This window comes from Agelaius phoeniceus, chromosome 3, assembly GCF_051311805.1.
Source record: "Agelaius phoeniceus isolate bAgePho1 chromosome 3, bAgePho1.hap1, whole genome shotgun sequence".
NCBI lineage: Eukaryota > Metazoa > Chordata > Aves > Passeriformes > Icteridae > Agelaius > Agelaius phoeniceus.
The window spans coordinates 113876057-113896604 of record NC_135267.1 but is presented as its reverse complement, the minus strand read 5'-3'; the positions used below and the strand labels follow the sequence as shown (position 1 = coordinate 113896604).

The following is a 20548-nucleotide window of genomic DNA, read 5'->3' as shown; positions in this document are numbered from 1 at the left end:
CTTCTCTACTTAGTTCAGCTAAAATTTGTAGAATATTTTCCCTCATTTGTGGAGTAATTGACTTGTTCTCATGACATGCCTGGGCTTACAATCCAAAGCTGAGTGTGATCTTTCCCTCGCAGCCGGATGTCTCTGTGAAACAAGCGCTGGGATTTCATCCCATCTCGCTGGGTTCAGTACAAAAACTGCTGTTGAGATGCAAACACCTGGGCTGTGCAGAAAAGGATGCCAGGGAGCAGAGGGGCGGCTTGCACTCTTTTCATTCACTGAAACAGCAAACCCAGAGGCTCTCCCCTTCACACGATGTCTGTAGTGCTGCCAAACCCAGAAGCTTTGGAGATACAAACATCTCAAAGAACCGCATGTCAGGGGACAACATGAGAAGGCTTTCCATTTCCAGCACTCTGTAGGCTCTCTGGAGCAGCCTGCTCTGCCATGGCTGTGGGTCAGGCTGCCCACACTTCCTTTGCTTCCCCTGCTTCCACTGCCACCATCCCAGACTGCCTCATCTCCTCTGTTGAAGGATAATTTCTGCTGTAGACATGCTCTTCAGGCAAGTTTGCTGGTTGTCCTGCAAGGCTGTTTGATGCCTTGGCACAAAAAAGCTGGGCTTTGTCGCTGGGCTCCTCCTCAAGCAAAGCCCTTGTGTATCCTTCATTAGCCCCTGGCACCCTGATGCCTTCCTCTGGTTGGGGTGAGGTGACACCTTGGCTCCCAAATCTCCCTCCTCTTATCAGCCTTTCCCTGTCCTTGCATCAGCACGGCCCTGGAGGAGGGCTCTCCTGTACATGGAGTGAACAGCCTGTCTCATGTCTGAAGGCACAGGGAGCTGCCACACTTCTCAGGCTTTTCATGTGGCACAAAACACCTGCCTGTGCACAGAGTCACCTTCTGCCTGCAATCAGAGCCCTCCTCACACAAGCACCACTCTTGGCAACACTGTCTGGTTCAGATCAGCCTCCTCCTCCCAGTTATCATGTACTGGTTCCTCATCTTTACCAGAATGGGCAGCTTTGGACTTAAAACCTGCTTTGGTTTTTGCTGCTTTGTGTTCATGTTGGGCATTTTTTGGTGGGGCTTTTGTTTTCCCTGTGGACCACGCTCTTTCACCCTGCCCGTTTGGTCTGTGTCTCCTCACTGCCTGGTTTTCCTGAGGAGCTGGTCCCAAGCAGAAATGGGAAGTCACCTCTAGTGTGTTTCAAAAATTTGTAAGAAGTATTCATTAGGAATCAGATATTAAATCTGCACATAGAGTTAGAAGAGAAAGTATCAGTGGTATCAGTACCCTTTTAATGATATTCCCTACAGATCTTAGGTATAAATATTTCCAGTGTTGAACAAGTGCTGCCTTAAATCATTCAGTCACTCTCTGTAGGCTGCAGCTCACTCAACAGCAAAGTTTTGTCCTGTTTCCAACCTCTCCTCAACAGGGAACACAGGATTGTTCCATCATATTCACTGTGTGTTCTTTTCTGCTGCCAATTGCCGTCCTTCTTGGCTGAGTAGTTTTTCCCCAGTTGGGCAACTGGTAAGAAACCAGTATCTTACTGTGATTATTTGACTCCATTGATTTCGTCTTTGCCTGTAATCAGGTGCAAGTCCAACCTCTAGCAGAGGGTCAAGAGCTTTATCATATGGGTGACCCACTATGTGTGACTGGGGCCAGGCTCCCTTGGACACCTTGTCCTGTTCTGTCAGCAGAGTTACACCAGGGAAAGGTTTGGCACAGGCTGTAAAAACTAAACCTTGACCCAGCCACAAGCTAATGAGAGTGAGGCAGCTGTTTAAAATGCCTGATGGTGAATTCAGAATAAACCATTTCAATATTGACTGAAATGCTTAATTTTATTGGCACTGGCTACTGTGAGCACGCTTCCCTCTCAGTGCCAAGCAGTGGGATAACCCAGCTCAGAGGTCAGCAGGTGGGCTCTCCATCCTTGGCTCCCCTCTGAGGACAGGGCTGGAAGAAGGGATGATCCCTAGCACAGGCCATCACACCCTGCCCTTGAACACTGGGGCAGAATGAAGCAGATGCAATTGGCTGGTGATCTGGTTTTCAGCCCAGCACTTCTGACCAGGGGACGTTGGGCTGTGTGGCCAGAAGCCAGTGAGCTGCCAGCAGAGTGTTTGTGTGAAGACACATATAACATCTTTTGGCTGACAAACTGCATTACACGTCTGTCCTCATGCCCAGGAGTAGGCAGAGCAGTTCTCTGCTTCAATTCCCTGTGTTATATATATATATGTGTGTGTGTGTATCCATAGCCAAAAATGTGAACTTCTTGTGGTGGTGATTTCTCCAAGCTACTGCCCAAGACAAAGCCAATGCCCCCAGGATCTGTCTGGAGATGGGGAAGGCGCTCTGTCTGCTCAATCAACGCGCTGACACCACGGTCCCTGAGAATTGGCTTGGCAGCGGGCGCTCTCCGAGCCAGAACTGGCAGATCAGCAGCTGCTGGAAGCAGACACTCCTTCGCAAGTTCTGGTCCTCTCTGGTGTCACCCAAGCTGCTTCCCTGACTTCCAGCGACGGCTTTTTGTTAATTAGGTCACGCGTGGCCCTGCCGCACGACGCGGCGCCAACGCTTTGGTGCCGGTGTGTCTTTTCACTTTGTGAGCCTGGCATTTTCTTTGCTCTCCAGGTTATGCCAAGACAGAAGGAGGGACTTGGAGAGGGAGGATTAACCTTTCGCTGGCCACGATTCCCTCCCTCTTATCGCGGAGGCTTCGGCAAGGCGCCCCCCTCCCAGCCAGCCTATCTGTCTGAATTGCTGAAAGCATAATGCTCCCATATGAGAGATAAGTAAGTGAGCTCTCTTTCTTTTCCGTAGGGATGAACTATAGTGTATGCAGATTATTGGGAGAAGAAAATAATATCAGAGAAAGGTGGCTTTCTTAAAAGGCATTGGTAGCATTAGTGTCATGTGTGAAGCACCCATTTGTGACAACTGTACAGACCTTTCAATGGAAAATTGTGCTGTGCTACCTTTTAAAGTATGAAATGCTAATTTTGGATTTACAGTTTTTGAACTGGAGGGCTGCATTTTGCATGGAATTTTGTTTAATTTCCCAGAGAAAAAAGGCATTTGAAACACAACTGCCTACAGCCAACTGTCAACAAAAATCAACTGTAATAACACGCGGCCTGTCACTGATTTATGTGGTGATGTGGTAATCTTCTCAATTTAGCTGGATATTTCTTCTTCATACCAAATAGCTGAAAGTCTTGCTAGACATTTATGAATATCGGGAGGTGCTATTAGGATGATAATGGGGCAAGATTAAAGAGGTGCTCACTAGTTCAAAGTGCCAGTTAAAGAGACAGGGAATCAAGAGGTGCAGATATATATGGCCCATTGGTATAAGTGAACTTTATATTTTCAGAGTTGCTTCAGATTTGGGAGACGGCATATTGAAATCCATCTGCCAGGAGAGCGTCTTTCTAAAGGGAGACTGGGGGAAGCAACTGTATGCTTTTTTTTTTTTTTTCTTTTTCCCTCCTAAAAAACATGCTTTTGTTTAGCAGGAGGTTTGGACAGAAAATCTTAGGTATGGAAGCTGGACCAAGTGAGTGTGGATGGTGCTTTAGCAAGCAGAATGCTGGGAATTTTCCCCCTTTTCTCCAAAGGTCTGAGCCTCAGCCATGGTCACTTTGCAGCAGGCTGTGTCTCAGCCAGGACTGGCGAGTAACATATCACACTCTACATGTTACAGCTAAGAAAAGTAATTGGCCTCTCGTAAAGAGCTAGAACTAATGCAGACAAAACGATATTGCAAGACTTGAGCTGCAAATAAAGAGACAAGTTTGTGTTTTACAAAAATGTATAATTTACCAGGCATTTCATTATGCTGTATAAAAAGGCAAAAATGATAATTGAAAATAAATGTGGCTGCCTAGCTACAGTATATGCTGCCAGCGTTACTGGAAATAGAAGTGCTTTCTTGCTGAAGAGAGTTAAAATTTTCATACAACTTCTGTCTGCAGACTTGTGTAATGTATCTTGTTAAATTTGTTTCAGTTTGGGTATTTGTTACAGAGAAGCAGGCAAAATGTGAGGCTCCGTCTGTGTATTTTTATATCTAGGGGGTTGTACAATTATATTAATTATTAACAGCCTCTTCTGCAGATGCACACATCTGTGGAGTCTGAGGCAGGATTCATCTTGCTGAGTTTATTCCAGAGTGGGAAAAGTACATCAGTTGCCTTCAAGGTTGCCAGAGATATTCCACAGCAAACTCCTGTCTTCCAAGGAACATGGTTACAAATATAGATAAACCAAAGTAATGCAGTTGGGTTATTTTACCCTGAAGCAAAGGGAATTCTGAACTGCTGTTTTTCTTCGATACATGGGGCTACTTGGGGAGGCTGAGAATTACTGGAGGGGGAGAACACAGGTCTAGGAATTGCCATTGCTTCTGGCCTGAAAGCTTCTTTCAGGCCCCCTCATTCCTGGGGAATGAGGAAGCTGCCACAGACATGGTGTCCCTCTGTGTCCAAACATCTGAGTCTCCCTGCAGCAGCCCCAGTGCTCTGCACACCCAGTGTGGCAAAACCTTCCCCAAGGGAGCTTTGGGGGGAAAAAACCCTCCTCTGGATTGAGATTTTCCCTCCAAGCTCTTAAATTTCTCAACAGAGAGAACTGTAAAAGGCTCTAGGCTCAGTTCTTCCCGGGGTCTGCTCATGCCCCACAGCAACAAAATGCTGTGCAGGTTATCTAAGTTGAAACTACTGAGTTTCCATTAGTTCTGGAATTAAGCTAAAAAAGAAAAGGTGAGAGGTTTTCCCTTGGCTTTAAAGGCCAGGGAGGGAGGGGCAGAGAAATGGGATGAGTTCCTTGCTGGCACTCCCATTCCACAGATCCCTTGCCAGGGTGGATGGGATGGCAACAGAGTGGACAGGGTACAGGGGAAAGAACTCATCGGCAGGAAGGTTATACTTCCATGTGTGTTTAAATCCAGTGTTTAAAATTATCTTCTTTTTCATTCTTTCTTTCCATTTGGGCTCTTCTTTTATCTACATTCTCAGCTGGGCTGCATTGTTCAGATCGTGGCTGTGTTTGGATGGGTCAGGCCCTATGAATTCGCTTGGCCTTGAAGCAAAAAAACTCATCATGAATAATGAAAGAAAGGAAAATAATGCCTGAGACAGAATGACTTTAAAAATGATTAATATCTATTCTTTCCCTCATAATTTGCCTCCAGATTTTTCCCTTTTCAAAATAGCTTGCCATTAGCAGTTGAACTTTCAATAGTCAGTAGTTTGATGGAACTGGTATTCTGAAGCCAAAGGGAACATTATTATTATTATTATTATTATTATTATTATTATTATTATTATTATTATTATTATTATTATTATTATTATTTGGAATCAAGGTTAATTTTGATAAGTTCAAAGCCCTGGGTGAATACAGAAAGGCCCAAGTTCTGCCCTCCAGCACATCTTGCTGGCTCAAGCTGGCCACTTGAAACACAGCAATGTTTGCCAGGCAGGTACTGAAATTGTTGTGACCGTGGATGTGTAAACAGCAGCATCAGTTCCCATCCAATAACTGCTGACAGGAAAGCTGGTCCTGTGCAGAGCAGCACCGAGGGGATTTGCAATTATGAAGGAATGGGATATATCAGGGATGCAACTGACTGCCACTAAGTAGCTCAGCAACTCTCAGGGGCCTCCACTCGGGCTCCCAACGCCTCCTCTCAGGTAGGAGATTTTCTTGCTTCAAAGGCTTTTATTAAAAACCAGTTCAGGTAAATGCTGACAATAAGCAAGCAAACCTGTTGAGCCTCGAGTCCACAACTTGCCAGGCAACAGGATGCTTCCCTGTGACATTTAAGAGTGCTAACACCTGAAGAAAATATTGCATGTTTTACCCTTTCTGCTTAAAATAACACAAAAAAGTGCTGCTCTTGCAATTGCATTTAGGGGCATTTTCAGCAGGCTGTCCCCACCTCTGTCCCCAGGATCTAAGGGCTCTCAGCTGCCTCTGATTAAAGGAAACCTTCCTTATTAGTGCCCTGGTTGGGACTCTGATTTAACCCAAAGCAGCTTTATCTACCCCAAAAGCAGCTCTACAATAAGAGTTTAGGGTGTGCTGAGGCAGAGCTCCTGGCAGGGTGTGGAGGCAGAGCACTGACAGCCAATGAGCTCCAGGGAGTTAATTAGTGTGTTATCCCAAACACCTGTGGAGCATGCTTTTAGCCTCAGCTTGCTCTGGCTGGAGTCAGTTTTAGTGTGTGCTGCTCCACGTTCCCTCAGGACAGCTCCCTCCAGCTCTCTGGGCTACTCTGAGCTTTGGGTGAGTTTTTCTGTTTTTCCTAAAGTTTTACAGATTTGTAGCACTACAATGCTCCAGGTTTCCTTGAGGTGATGAGCAGAGAAAACTTGATGGTTGTAGGACCTGAAGTTTCTCCTTGCTATGGCTGTTGTAAGGTGGAGTAGCTGCTTGAGATGTGAAAGGTAATGATTTTCTGTGGTGAAGTTCTTACTTTTTTTCTCTTTTAAGCGCTCTCTTTATCTATATTTACCCTCAGTTCCATGGTTCTGCTTTGTTGGCATATTTATGCACCTGTGTATGTGTATTGTTTCTCTTGTGAGCCTTCCCCTAGCTGGTCATCTGTGGAGAGGATAAGGATTTTGTGGGACTTCAGCAGGATTTTTATGGGAATTGGTGCTTCTTAAGTCAGACTTCTTTGATTTTTCTGTCAAAATAGCAGATGATTATTTTGTGGGTAATGGTCAGCTGTGAGCATTGTGGTCCTGGCAGTATGTGGAGTCAGAATTGTTATGGCCTTTAGGCAACGCTCCCATTGGGTGTGGGGATTTTACCCCTGGTTAATATAGGGGTTACCACAAGTTCCCACTTCATCCCTTTCCTGGTCCTGGAGGAGGGTTGGGGAACAAAAGGTGAATCTTTTTCCTCAGCTGCTGGAGCTTCAGAGAGCCTGGGCAGCATTAACAAGGCACAGCTGGGCCTCGTTTAAACACTTAAGGCTGAAGGGTGAAGCCATGAGGAGCTTCCAGAACCTTCTGGGCTTTTCCAATCAGGCTGGGGAGTAATTAATTATCTCTGCCTTCTGCTGGAGGTGGAAGGAAGCCTTTTAATGTCTGCCAGGGGATAAAGCTTCTTTTTGCTGCCCACTGGAAGCATAGCAGCCTCAGCTCAAGTGGGTGAACCTGTGTCACACACCCCATTTTGGGGACTTTAATGGCCTGGGGGAGGAGATCCTACATGGAAACCCCCCCCTGATTCCAGGGGGTTCACCTGCAGCGTGTGCCAGGCTGGGTTTTGAGCCATCCAAATGCACTTGTGTGTTACCTGCAGAGATAATTGAATGTATGTGCACATCCCCAGCAGAACACCTGTGCTGCCTCCCTGGCACGCATAAGTATTCCCTGCATGCCTGTGTGTTCCCTGCAAGCTACACTACACATTAATAAGACAATCCATATATTGCATTAGGACAGACCCTATGCAGACAATGCTCCAGGTACTGATTTTTTTCTTTCTTTTTTTTTTGTGTGTGTGTGTAAATCCTGAAATATGGCTGATATGGTCCACTGCAAAATGAACCTATATTGGAAATGGCAAAATTGTAATGTAAAATATACTGGGGTCAGTGGGGTGTGATGTTTTTTGCATACATTTTTTCTCCCTTGACCCATGCCATTCTCCTGCATATCGGGGGAAAAAAGCTTCATCTCACACGGAAATGTGATGTCCTTTACTGCCAGAGGCTGTTGCTGTTTTAAATGAGGAAAAAGCACAATGCATGAAGAAGGAAAATTAAAGCATATTCATTTTGGAAATTAGATACGGTGTCAGGAGACTCTCTGGAAATAGCGTGGTTTGAATGGAGCACCAGACTACAAGACAGTTCACTGAACTTTTGACCACTATTTATACTATGGGAGCTTTTGAAATGGGAAGACAGCAAAGTATTTTATAGCTGTTTAATAGTGGATTGTGGTTTTTACTAGACATTTATCTTCCCTCTGAGTGTATATAAGATAAGTAAACATTATGTAGTGTAATTGCCTTGTGTTGGAAGCGCTTTAATTTAGGGCAGCTTTATGCTCCCTGTTTGTGGCACATCTCGTCCCCAGGCACTCTGAGGGGGTGCAGGTGCCACCTGAGTGCCTGACTCCATCCCAGGATCCAACACCTAGCTGAGCCTGCTCCTGGCATCTCAGTGATGCTTTTGCTGTTTGTGTTGGGCAAAAAACTTAAGCCTGAAGCAGAGGTGGTTGTGGCCCAGGACTCAGGGAGTCTCAGGTAACTTCTAGCTCCAGGCCTGACTTAATTCCCTTATCATTTCTATATAGTGCAATTCACTTTAACCTCCTCTGTGGCTTCAGTCCCTCTTTAGCATTCCAAGTGCAGGGAGCAATCCACCCTTCCAGGGCTGGCAGCTCTCTCATCACAATTGTGACGATGCATCACCAGGCAGACAGGCATGAATGGAACACTGTTTGCAAAACCAAAAATGTGTTTGGGGTATTTTTAGGTCCTATTAACTTGGGCTGTTGTTCAGGGAAATAATATGGAAAGATCAGAATTTTGGCGTAATCTGAGAAAACGTGGTCTCGGCGTAGTCAAGACTTTTTTTCCCTTCTCCCTTTACTTTCCAACTGTGTAAATTTTTAGCTTCAGCTGGCATGGGGAGAGTTGCACTGTGGCTGTGGGTCTCGAGGAGCAGTCATTTGAGAGGGAAGTGCTCTGGAGAAGGAGCTGCCACTGCCAAACCAGCCACCTCCTCCTGGATCTGAGGACTCAAATGGAGTCATGCTGCACTGGGATTGGTGCATGTAGTGCTGTTTTCCTTCTGCTTTTTCCCTCTTGGAGACAATTATAAAACAGATCTCTTACTGCTTAATACTGAGAGGCAAGCCACAAAGCCATTTTTTTCCTTTTTTTTTGTTTTTTTTTAGTGTGCTGTTAGGGGAAGTTGTGTCTGATGGACATCCATTGCATGGTCCCTTTGTCTTTTGTCATAGTATAGCTTAGCCTATGTGGGAAGGAAAAAAAGATTTTTTTTTTTTTCCTTCTGCCATGGAAGATGCTTTTCTTCCTTGGACCAGAAGCTCCTCTCCTCTCACTAGCCAGTAACAACCCTTCTGTTCATCCTTATGTCAGAGCCCCACTGTGGAGCTAATAGAGATGGCTGACAATTAGGGATGAGCTGAGATGCTTTGGCAGGCTCCGGGTGCTGCGGCCCCCGGGGTGCTCTGGGATCCCTGGGAGCAGCGGGTGCCAGCCGTGCTTCCCACGTCCCCTGTGCTCCTGGGGATAGCACTGGGCATGCTGAGCCCAGCTGGGCCTGGAGGCTGGAGCAGAGTGTGAGGGGGAGTCTCTCAGATTCATCTCTTCCCTCCTGGGAGGTGCAGCTCTTCCCTTCCTGGCTGCTCTTTGTCGCTTCTTTTTGCCAAGATGTCCCAGGCACTGTCAGGTCTCTTCTCCTGTGGGAGATGGATGTGACAATATCCCAGGATGACTCTATTTTTTCCTCAGGAGTAGCTTGATGGGTCACAGCTGGAGAGACAGGGTCCCTGGAACACACAACAGACACAATGCATGAGATAATGTTTTTAAAGGAATGCAAATTCCCCATCAGTGCACACCTCCTCAGGTGTGGGGTTTGTTACCTCTTTTGTGATGATTATTCATTTTACTTTATTTTACTCTAGACTTAGAGTATTTCTATCTTGTGCTTTCTTGTTGCCCAAGACAATATAATGAAATACCTTGAGATCCTATTTATGCCAAAACTGTATAGGACAAGTGGTAATTTTAGATGTTTTCCTTACTCTTTATTCGGTGTGGGACTATTCAGACATAACTTGAAACAATACCCCAAGTAACCATTGGTGAAAAAGCAAATACCCCAAACAAATGTCTCAAAATTAGAATTTTGCCATGGGATGGATTAGCTGAGCCATGACCAGCAGCTTCTCATCTCTAGCATGGCTTCCACCCTGAAAGACTGAATTTACCTTTTCTGCTTGTCCTGACTAGCTATTTGTGGGAGTGTGGAGAAAAGCTGCTTCCCCAGCCTCATTAGGGAGCTGTGCTGCAGGAAAATTGCTTAGGGAATTTTTGTACATCATTTGAATCCCGTGAAACTGAAATGAAGAGGTGTATTTTCATTATTTTATTTCACTTTTCTTAAGGCTCCAGGGTCTCTTTCACTATGGTGTGGAAATTTGTACCTCAGTGTTCCTGTCTGCCAAGTGTGTCTGATATTTGTGGAGGACTTTGGAAGTGTCTCAGCCTCCAGCCCAGTAAAACTTTTAATCTGCACCATGTGTCTATTAAAGAGGAGTGGTAAAGTGCAACAGGTGGCCAAAACCTAGAAATTAGCAAATTTCAATTTGCATTTTGGAGGCGTATGAAATACATCTGTGTCGTCTCTAGAAACACAGAGAGGGACCATGCTGACAGATCTTTATCCTACATGTCTGCACATGCTTTTCTGAGGAAAAAGCCCACAAAACCAGACCAGAGCCAAGGCACAGGGGTAGTGAAACAGAAAAACGAGTGGCTTGTCCCCATGGTTCGCACCGTGGTCCGTGTGAGCACATCAGACATGAATTCTTTGTGTGTGTGAGAAGATAACAGATCCACATTAATTTCAGAGCTGATTGCTGTTCTTTATTAATAGAAATGTGATGTGGTGCCAACGCCAAGCCCTGCCAGCCTTTCCTTTTTATCTCCTCTTTCAAACATAGCGTGGAAAGCCTGATCAGGAGGATCCCCCCAATCCCTGTTTATTTCACAGCTAGTTAAGCTGAGGGACAGTAATGGCACCTTCCCACAGCTGAGGTGATGGGGAATTGTCAGCTAATGCTGTAAACATCACCTGGAAATTTTTTTGGAGGCTGGAAATAGTTTCTGTGGAATAATGCTAATTTAATACAGCTTCATAAATTGAACAGAATTGAATGAGTGACAGTAGATTTGTGAATAATTTGCAAATTGAAGCAGTGATAAAATTTGTCAAATAATGTGTTTTCTATTAATAGTTTGCCCTGCTCCGTGTAGCTGCCGAGCAGTCTTGGTTCTCTTGGGTTTTTTTGAGGAAAAGCTGGAATAAAAATTCTTTTTATTATTTTTGTTATTTTTTTTTCCTTCCCTGTTCCAAGAGCCATTGTTTACTTCTGAAGTGGATGAAAGATGAATTCAGGTTACGTTCTGACATTACAATGAAATTGTCAATAGAAATCAATGCCTTGTCAGATGATGAGTTAGGGGCTATAAGGCAGCCTAACAGTGTCCCTATATCTTCAGGCTCCCTCATTGTGCTGCCCTCCTCGGGAGCCAAGCAACTGTGCTGTTATGGAAAGGTGTTGTCATCGTTAAGGGGACAGTAATGGAGTTTAATAAACCTGGCAGCCAAGGCATGGAGCCCTCATCCCGGTGCCAGGGTTATAAAGCACCACGTTGTCTGTTGAGCCTGGTGCTCCCATCTGCATTTATTATTGACCCTGGAGAGGTAATACCAGCATGAGAGATGGAGGTCAAGGAGCTCACCTTCAGCTGCTGCCCGTGGCCACCTTGAAATAGCACCGTGTCACCTCTGTCCTCCCAAGGGCCTTGGCACGCTGAGCCATGGCTGCTTCCTGATGTGCACCCAGGAATGGCCAGGGGCTGTCCAGGAATGGGGAATGCTGTGTTGGGAACGTGCTGTCCCCACCCAGGGAGGCTCTGGTGTCACGCAGAGCCCTGCTGGTGGGGTTTGAGCTCTGCTGGCTGGGTGCTCCCAGGGCATCCCTGCCTGATGGAGCAGGGATGTAGCCGGGCTCCTGCCCTGGGCCATCACTGCCATTTGCAGCCTGTTTGTTTGGGGAGCTGGCTGTGCTCTCCAGGTGTGCCTTTGAGCTTCTGCTGGAATGGCCTGAGAGTTATTCCCCTCTCCCCTCCACTCTGTCCACATCCTAAATTCCAGATCCTCTCTGCAACAGAAGCTCCTTCAGCTTAAACTGGTTCAGCCCTGGAAAGTGTTACCCCTAAACAGAAATGATATTTATTATATAACCCCCCCAAAACACACCCAAAGAACCTGATTTAGAACAAGACACAGGAACAATTTATTCTCTCTCTCTCTCCATGGATTAGAGGGGTGGTACTTGGAGCAGCTTGTTAAACAGAAGTGCTTGGCCCCTGGCCTTGCACTGCTGTTTAATGATCCACTCTTCATGTGCCACCTCTCTAATCCACGGAGAGATAGGTACAAATTGTATCTATAATGTTATATTATTTAACAGTATAATGTATTATAAATCATAGAATTGCATCCCTGCCTTGTAATTGGTGAGATGTGTTGCATGAGAAATCCCCTAATTCAATATAAAGTGATTGCTCTTATGCATAACTACCTCTCTGGATCAAACCAATTCAGCCCAGAAGTGGTGAGGGGAAAGTTAAAGCTTTCTTAATTAAAAAAAAAAGACAAAAATATAACTTAGCATGGGTTTTTAGGCCCCTCATTGGGTTTATAGGCTCCTGCCCTCAAAGAGCTGCTCAAGAGAGGAGCTTGTCCCTGCAGCAGGAACTGGTCTGTCCTGCCACTTCCCAGAGGATCCTGCCTGCACACTGCTCTGTTTGCACCAGGACTGATCCTCACTTCTGGTGCTGAATCATCCAGAAGGAAGGAAAAATGTCACAGAGGGGCCCCTGTCCCTGCTGTGGCCCCAGCCCCTTTTGCAGTGCCTGTCTCAGTGATGTGGGAGCACTGCTGCAGCAGAGTCCAAACTAAGCCCCCTGCTTTATTCCCCCCCCCTCCCCTTAAACCCAATGCCTTGTCCTTGAATAGTGACCAGAAACAGCCACAGCTTCAAGGAAGACTTGAAAGTATCAAAAACATCCTCATTATGTAACACATGAGGAAAAGAAGTATTTTTTTCCTGACCCTGGTAGTGATCCACTCATATCCTACAGCAGTTTGAGTGATGGGCTGTCTGGTTCATTCCGTGGAGTTGCAGCTAACAGATGTGTCTTCCCCATCCCCAATAAATAACTAACCTTTCTTTAATAAATAATAAATAAACCCTGGAGCTGTTCTAGACAAACTATGCTTAATTAAAGCCTCTGACACTGAAACAAGTTGCATTTTCTAATTGAAAAGAGAGGTATTTTTGGTACAAGAAAAGAAAATTTAGCTGTAAGAGTTTGTCTAAATTCATGATAGGAATGGGCCTTAATGAAAGCAAGAAAAAAAGCTTTATTTCAGTCTTAGCTAAGCTTGGCTCTGGGTTTAAGGGTGCTGTGATGGGTCCTAACCAGGTGTGGTGTTGACCTCACTGGACAAGATCCTGTTGGTCTTGTATGGTTTCCAAAAGTAATGGAGACCAGCACTCAGACAGGTACCCAAACTCTTCAGGCCTCTTGGGGGCAAGAACTCTGGAAACCTTATGTGAGTAGCAATAATTTTATTTTTTTTCCCCCCTCTCTGCTGAGTTTGGGCAAATCTGTGAATATTTAGGGAACTTTATCTTGCTTTTCACCTGTGAGAAGAAATCTGGCAGGCTTAAAACAAAGAAAAGGAAATAAACTTTTTAGACCTTTTAATGACTTGAGCCAGTGCAAATTTGCATTGGGGCTGGGGGGAAGGAGTCAGTCTCATTTGAGGAGGAAATGATGTGGGGTTTATTTCTGAATCAAAGCACAGATCAGCCATCCCCATCTCCTCCAGCACTCACAGGACACCCTGAATTACTGACTCAGAAAAGTTCCTTCATGACCTGTGCTGCCTTATTTAAGAAGGCAAATATTCCCCTAAAGCCAGGGGAGCTGTAGGGTTGTTTCCCCCTGGTTTTATACACATCATATAGAAGGTGACGGGCTTTATTAAGTTTTTTGGAAAAGGGAAAGAGCTGAACTGTTTGTGTTCCAAGTTTTGTTTTGCTTGGCAAATAGGAGGTAGTGAGAACCTGGGAGATGATACTTTTATCTGCAAACAAGGCAAGTGCTTCATTCTGAACCTGAAATTTGCATGAAGTGAGGCCTGTACAGAATCAGTGCTCATCCCTGCATGGGGCCTGAAATCTTGATGTGCTGATTCCTTCTGCTCTTGCTTTTTGTCTTTGAATTTATTCTTCTGAGGTGCAAAGATGCCACCAAAACTCAGAGTGAAGTTTTCCAACTTTTTTTTTTTGTATTTAAACTGGTGAAGCCATCAGAATGACAGTACTTCTCAGGGAAATTAGACAAGACTGTTTTTCACCCAGGTTGTTATATTTATGTTTGTTGTACCCAGGTTTCCTTCCTGCTAGAGTTGTTTTGCTTTAGCTGAGTGCGAACTGTGTACAGAAGGAATGCTTTTATACATTTATCTCTTCTTTCTAGTCAGTTTTACCTGCTCTTACAAGTGAAAGCCTGGGGGTGGGAAACAAGGAAAAAAATAATTTCTGACTGTTTTCCCTCTGAAAGCCCCCAATAATTATGTGGAGTGGGGCAGAGTATTTTTCTCCTGTTTCTGGCTGCAGTGCCCCCTCCCCTCCTGAACCCCTGCCAGCCCTGGGGCACAGGATGTTGGTCCCCAAGGTGGGCAGGGATTCCTGTCCTCCCCAGCAAACAGATCAGGGTCTGCCTGGCAGAGTGGGGATGGGGAGAGAAGGGTGGGAGGAACTGAAAACAGAGGGGCAGGAACAAAATGCTTCTTTCTTGGCGAGCTTTAATCGGTGCTCACCTCATACATTTGTAAAAATGACTGCCTAAGAGGTGAAAAAATCTATTTCTCCAGCAGCATGCATTTACTCTTAAATCAATCCAATGCAGCAGGGCACTTATTTTTTTTTACTCCTGACTTTTCTATTTATTTGCTTTGTATGACAACAAAGTTGCCTTTTCCTGGACTGAAGTGAGCAGTGGAGTGCTGTGCCCCTCTCCTTTCCCCAGGCTGTGGGATTATTGGGAGTAAGGTGTGAACACCCATTCATTTTGTGGAGTTTTTTTATGCGCCTGTCTGCATAAAAATAGGATGTAATGATGTTGAGGATTAAAGGTATGGTCAGAAACTTTTTTAGTATGGTATGAAATAGCTGCACTGAGAGCAGCTCTTTGTGACCCTCCAGGACCTCCATACTGAACATACAATGGCAATAAATCCTGCAGCAGATTAAGCAATTTCCCCACAGTAACATGTCTACTGGAGTTTCAAATAACCCAGAGTAGCTTGAAACATTTGGGTATTCCAGTCTGTATCCCATCTGTATGTAGAAAGTTGATGGCAGGGCAGCATCCTGAACTTTGACTCCTTGTAAAAGTTTAAATTGCTGCCCTGCTGGGCTGAGTGAATGCTAATTACTTTGTCTCTTACAATACGTCCAGACTACTTATTTAAAAAAAAAAAAAGTAAAAAAAAAAAAATCCCTGAAGACACAGCTTTTGCATGCCAAATATATTGCACTCAACAAAACACAGGGAGCAGTGGGCCTGTTTGCATACAGCCAGTGCCATTGTGAATTTGCTGGGTTTAGTAGCCTTGAGGGATAATTTCAGTTTTTCACTGCTCATGTGAAAATCCTCAAGGCTGAGCAGCTCCTGCCTGGGCACTGCCCTGGTGGCAGCTGGGATGCACAAAATCCATGCAGGTTTCTCTGAGGACCTTGGAGCATGTCCCCAAAACAAAGATGGTCTTGAGACTGAATTTATTTATCTGTGAATTGAGCAGGGTTTCCTGCAGCCAAGAAAGGTACAGCTGAAGTAAGGCCACAGCTGTAACCCACGGAAGCAGAGTCCAGCAGGCTCTGTCTTCCAGGAGATGCCCAAAATCTTTGATGCTGCATTGCCAGAGACTAATAATTAATGACAATTCTGTAATAACAATATTAATTACCAGGGAAGCCAAAGTTCACTGATGATTTTTTGGTTCCTTTTAGCAATTGTTAAGCACAATTGGAAGATCAGCCCTGATGAGTTCTGGCAGTGATGTTGTTTGTGAGGGCCACTCCTTGTGTCACTGCTGGGGGAAGAGTGGCTGTTTGTGGTGTTCAGGCTGCAGAGGTGGCATCAGGGTACCCTGAAGGGAAAGAAAAAACATCCCAAAAAGAGAAAAATTTAAAGGTAATGGAGCTTCTGAGTAGGGATGGACAAATCACACTGGGAAGTGAGAATCTAAACAAAGGTTAGGTAGTGGAAGACTTTGGGCTTAGGAAATGAGAATGACCCTCTGCTGGGCCCATTCCAGAGCTGTCAGTGTGCAAGCTCACACAAAAAGCTGCTGGTTGGTTACTTGGGCTTTGCACTGGACCAAAACCCAATGCCCTGAAACTTTCCTGAGATGTGGGGGAGAGCACAGGGCTTGTTGTCCCATTTATTCTCTCCTGGATTAGAAAGTGGTGTTGCGTTGTGGGTTTCTTTTTTCCTCATATGCAAAGAGAAAACTCGCTTATTTTCAGCCGGGAAAAAGCTTGTGCTGCACAATGATTGAACTGTCACCCAAGAGTGCTGGGGACACTGAGATCTGGGGAGGAACTGAGGGTTTCAGGCCGTGATAAATAATTTTAATAGAAGATGGTCGTCTCCCAGACCCTGGGCTGTGCTTGGCTCACACTAATCTGAAATGTTGCACCCCAGTGTTGCAGGGACAGCCCTGGAAATAAGTGCTGATGTGTACCAGCTGCAGGGAGTTAAGGCAAATGTAGGGAGCCAACACTGGGATGTCCTGGGCTGGAGGGTGTTTGTACACTGGGCGATGCTGTGACCCCCCCTCAAAGACCCTTGGAATCCCCCTTGCCCTGATTTTGGGGAAGCTGAGTCTTTGTGGTGCCCTGTGTCCCTCATGATCATGTGAGAGGATGGGGAAATGTGCTGCTAGCACTGCACACCCAGGGCTAAGGGAGTATTTTGGAAATAGGTTAAATGAAAGGCATTCCTGACGTGCTACCCACCAAATGTCCCAATGAAAAGGAATGTCTTTTGTGGAGGGAAACAGCCTGCAAATAATTAATTGAAAACAGGGGGGGAAGGGGGCCGAATTAAAGAATTTCATAATATTTCAGACTGAGAAAACGTGTCACCAAATCAACAAACAGAGTATTCATTAGGAGAAATTTGCTTAATTTCAGACCAGGGATGTGGAAGTGCCGTGAGAGTTGTTCTGAGGGAATTTTTAGCCCAATCAGAAACGAGAGAGGACCACAATTATTATGGGAGTCTGTTCTTCTGAGAATGCCAACCCAGTTTTGCAGACCCAAGAGGTCTGAACAATCTCAAATCAGGTCTGGCTGTAGAGCTCTTCCTCTCACTGCTGTCTGTGACATGAGGCTGCTCGCTTCTGTTTTCAGAACCAGCGTCATGTTTAACCTCTGAGGCTCTCCTGAGCTCAAAGTGGAGGAGTTTACTCAGCAGGGCTACCTGTCCAGATCTTCCCTGCAGGCAGAGCCTGACCCAGGAGAGCTGGCTGGGTTTGCTGAGCTGGCTCTCACAGGGGCAGGGCTGTGGGGTTTGGGAGTGTCAGACCGCGTTAAGAGCCTTGATGAACATCACCAGACCACAGGCCTGATGGTCCCCTCTTCCCTGGAGGCACCTGTGGAAGGTCATCCTGTAGCTTTTCCCACTGGTGAGCAGTCCCAAAGTTTCCAGATTTCCCAGCTGGAAAACACTTTTTTGGATGCCTGGTCCTCCAGATGCTGCTGCAGGAGGATGTGCAGGCCCTGGCTGCTTGTCACCAGGGCTGATTCACTGAGGTACCCACAGAGCAGGCAGTGGCGTGGTGGTACTGGAATTAACAACTCAGTGTTTTAGATTACTCCCTGGATTTATTACCTTCTGGGAAAAGAAGTTATTTCTAGACCCTCTGCCAACCCTCAATTTCTAGTAAATGAGAATATACTAGTTCTGGGACTTAGGATGTTTTATGAAAGGAGGGGAGGGGGGAAAAATGAAGAAGGGAAAATGATTTTGATCTGAGACAGAAATTCAGACAAAGGATTACCTGTGTTGTTTGAACAGACAGTGCATAAACATTACCTTATATTAGAAGGAACAGAGACTCGCAATGTCCAGGAAACTACTTTATTCACAAAATAAAACTAGGCCCATTTCTGCTTATTCAAATACCACCCACAACTTTCTGGGGAAAGATCATATGCAGAGCATATTTGGAAACATTATTAGGAATGCATAAAGTACAGTATTAGTCAATTTTATATGCTCAGTTGCATGAAATCTGTGTGTTTAAAAAATATAATAATTTGCATTTCATGGCTTTTGATAACCTCAGGAGTGCACTTGAAATTCAGCACATGCCCACAGCACCTCCCAGCTCACCCCATTTTTAACTGAAGACCAATGGTTTCTATTAAGGGATCAGGCAGGGACTCTGACAAGCCAGTCAATAACTATGTGAGGTTACTTCATTAATGCTATAATGGCTGATAGAGTGAGAGGCAAAAAACAGGTTCCTGACAGCAGCAAATGAAAATGATAGAGATTCCTGAAGCAACGCGCCTTTCCTTTGTCATTGTCTTTTGCTTGGCTTATTCAAAATGTGGCATTTATGTATTCAGCCTTGATGAATGTTGCAGGCTTTAAGTACTTTTTCCATCTCTAATGCAGTGCCGATTGCACATTGTTCTTTCTTTCTCTCCCTCTCCTTTTTTTTTTTTTTTTCTCCCCCCCTTTTTTCCCCCCCCTCCTATAACCTCTGCTGTCAAGGCACCGTGGGCTGAAGGGTTGCAGGCTCTGGCTAAATGGCTTTTCTGCTTTTCTGCTGTAAACGGGGAGCTGATGGCACCATGGATCATGAGCGCCGCCGAGGTCACGCCAGCCCGTGGGTGGCAGCGGCTGGAGGTGTCCCAGCCCTGCAGGGAGCAGGACCTGAGCCATGAGGAGGCAGCAGCCCGCCTCCCCAGGTGTTACTGGGGTGCTTTAGGGTGGTGTTTTGGGAGCTTTGTTGCTCAGGGGTCTCACAATTTGCTTTTTGAGGGATGGTTTGTCCCCAGGACAAGCAAAAAGTCCATCCTTGGCATTCCAAATCTGGGTGTCCCCTCTGCTGGCTGTCCCAGGGTGGTCACGTTTCTGCCATTCCCCCAGAGCAGAGTCATGTGTGGAATTTGAACATCAGGATAATGGGCCTGGATAATTTAGCTTCTTTAAATGTTTGTAAGTATTGCATATAAATGCCCAAATTGTGGTTGGAAGCGTGATAGAGATTCTTACAGTTTGCTTTCACTCTTACTTCCTTTCATTTAACTACTTACAATATTGCACATTTGATTTTTGGTGGCAAGTTCTTTTTGGGAATTGTTTCTCTTTAGGCCACACAGACCAGAGGGTCGAGGCAAGGCTGGCCTCTTGCAGAACTTGACACCTTCATGTTTGTGCTGTGGAAAAAAGCTTCTAATTTATCATTGACCAGTCTTAAAAGACAGTGCTAAAGGTGAAATAAGTCTCCTCAAAGCTGCCACACAAAGAGTTACAAAAATAACTCTTTTTAAAAATTGTTCCCTTCTCCTAATCGTTGCAGATATCTCAGCCATGTGTTGAGTGTTTTTGTCCAAAACAATCTATTCCTTTCATAGGGTGTTTGTGCACACCTGCTAAGTACCCTCCCATCCTCTGGTTTTCTATTCCAAGGCAATTCTTTACGTGCCTAAACCCCAGTTTGTTTCAAGCCAGCTTCTGAAGATGCTGAGGCTTAATTCAGAGCAGTGTTTAGCCATGTGCTTATCTTTAAATAGTCCCCCAGCAGTCACGTTGCAGAGGCAATATTAGACACATGCCTAACTCTCTGCTGACTCAAGCCTAAAAGGCCTAAATATCCAAATAATTAGATTAATTTGTGGCTTGATAGTGGAAGACTTTTGGCCTAGGAAATGAGAATGCAAAAAGTATGTAAAGCAGTTGCAGATGTGCATTTCCCAGCGAACTTGGAAGAGACCGCGAGGCAAAATGTTGATACTGGGCGTGCAAGAATGCCTGAACATTAAAGTGCTCTAAGCTCCTTTAAGAAGCAGCTTGGGTGCAAACCAAAGCTCGGGTTTAAATTGTTTCCGCAGCAGAAGCAGAGAGCTCAGAGCTTGCATTATTTATTTTTTTTTTAAGGCACTGGTAACTTCAGGGATTTTCCCATGTTTATGGTTTAACAAGAAGGGAGCCAAGTGTGCTGTGGTTAATGACATAAGCATTAAAATAGAAGGATGAGGGAGATCGGGACTCACAAACCTCTTTAGGGATTTTGGGCCAGCCAAATGACCCTCTCAGCAAAGAGGGTGGGCTGCTGCTCTCTCTAGCTTCTTCTCCATGAGCTTCTGGCAAGTGTTGCTGCTCAGCACAGGAAGGGTCTCCAAGAGACCAATGCCCAATCTGGGCATTGCTGGGATAACAACTTGAGATCACCCAGACACAGAGGAGGGGCCCAAGCTGCTCGTTTCCAGTTGCACAAGAAGATCTGTCAGAGAGACCTGGGGTGTGGAGAAGGTGTTTGTGGCAGGGGTCGTCATGCCAAGTATCTGCCTGCCTCTCTCTGTAGGCTGGAATGAGAAGCTTAGTTTGGAAACATAGCTTTTCTTCAAAGTGTGTGGTTTAGCAAGTCTTGAAACCTCT

The 20548-nt window shown here is 45.3% G+C and overlaps 1 long non-coding RNA gene across 1 annotated transcript in view; it reads left to right on the top strand.

The window, feature by feature from the left end:
- Positions 1-2698: 2698 nt before the first annotated feature.
- LOC143693745 (uncharacterized) overlaps positions 2699-20548 on the top strand; it is a 71052-nt gene continuing 53202 nt past the window's right edge. The window contains exon 1 of the long non-coding RNA XR_013181687.1: positions 2699-2802. This is a non-coding gene — a long non-coding RNA (uncharacterized LOC143693745). The remainder of the gene's footprint in view (positions 2803-20548) is intronic.